The sequence below is a fragment of the Fragaria vesca genome, linkage group LG5 (assembly GCF_000184155.1).
Source record: "Fragaria vesca subsp. vesca linkage group LG5, FraVesHawaii_1.0, whole genome shotgun sequence".
NCBI lineage: Eukaryota > Viridiplantae > Streptophyta > Magnoliopsida > Rosales > Rosaceae > Fragaria > Fragaria vesca.
In genome coordinates this window covers 12,319,092-12,320,714 of record NC_020495.1, presented here as the reverse complement: position 1 = coordinate 12,320,714, position 1,623 = coordinate 12,319,092, and positions in this window count along the sequence as shown.

Here is a 1,623-nt window from a genome sequence, read left to right as displayed (position 1 = left end):
ATGGAAAGAAAGCACGGTGACCCAATCTGCATATCTTGTTGCAATGACTGCTGCTCCCCTCATCGCTAAGGCACTCTGGACAAGCCTTGTATCCCTTAACAACGTTGCCCGACAACATCCCACGGGCAGGAAAATCATTGATGGTACCAACAACCATGACATGCATCTGGAACATCTCGTGCATGTACTTGTCATAAGTGGGATGACCAACTTCCCACAAAAACTGAAGCTCTTCAATCAAAGGTCTCAAATACACATCGAGACACTTCCTTGGATAACCGGGCCCCGGAATCAACAAACTCAACATATTGTATTCCTTCTTCATGCACATCCACGGAGGAAGGTTGTACGGTACCAAAATCACCGGCCATACACTGTATTGAAGACTCATGTTGCCAAAAGGGTTGAACCCGTCGGATGAGAGCCCGAGCCTCACATTTCGGACCTCTGACGCAAAATGAGGAAACTCCCTGTCTATATGCTTCCAAGTCTCCCCGTCAGCAGGGTGTATAAGGGTATCTTCGTCATGCAATTCCCTATCAACGTGCCATCTCATAGCTTGGGCCGTGTGTGAAGACATGTACAACCGCTCAAGCCTATCTCTCAACGGGAAATACCGAAGTACCTTCACAGGCTTCCTATTTCCTGCAGGAGTCAGCTTATACCTGTCAGTGTGACATACCGGACATGCGTCAAGCCCACCAAGGTCATTCCATTCTGGATCTTTACCCCAGAAGAGAACGCAGTCATATCTGCATGCATGGATCTTGATGTAGGAAAGTCCAAGATCTTTCAGGATACATCGGACCTTACGATGAATGGTAGGAAGACGATGACCGTGGGGCAGCATCGAAGCAGTGTACTGTAGATAATCATCAACAGCCTTCACGGTCGATTTTGTCTCAACTTTAATCTTCATTACGTCCATCACACTTTCAAGAACGGTCTTTGACAACCGGGGTACACAGGGGTCTGTTGGAAAGCAAACAGTTTGTTGTACTTTTCAATACCAGCAGTGTTAACAGCTCTAGGGAAGGGCTGCACCGGGTCAGGCATATACTGTCCTTGAGCGCATACACCGCTCTCATAAGGAAACATGTCGTTGATGAATAGCGCATACACCGCTCTCATAAGGAAACATGTCGTTGATGAATGCCGTTGTTGGATCGTTGGATGTACTGCCCGTCTCAGAAAATTGGCCATGATCATGCGGACCCCCTGATGATGTTTCACCGTGATATAACCAACATGTGTACTTCTCTCAAAACCCGTTACTCCTCAGGTGCTGCCATACTTTGTCAATGGGAAATCGATGCATATCCCTGCGACACTGACATTTCGTGCACGGGCAATAGAAAATTGTATTCCCGTTAGCATTAGCCAGCGCATATTCTATAAAACTCATAACTCCTGCACCGTATCTTTTGTCCCATTTTGGAAGCGAAATCCAACTCTTATCCATATCCTGAAAATATAACAAAATATATATTTATAACGCTGCTAGCTAATTATTAATGAAATTTCATGCCATATATAAAATCTCAATTCATTTAGTATATATTCTACGTACTACAACTAATTAATAACAAATTAATTTAACACACATATATATATATATATATA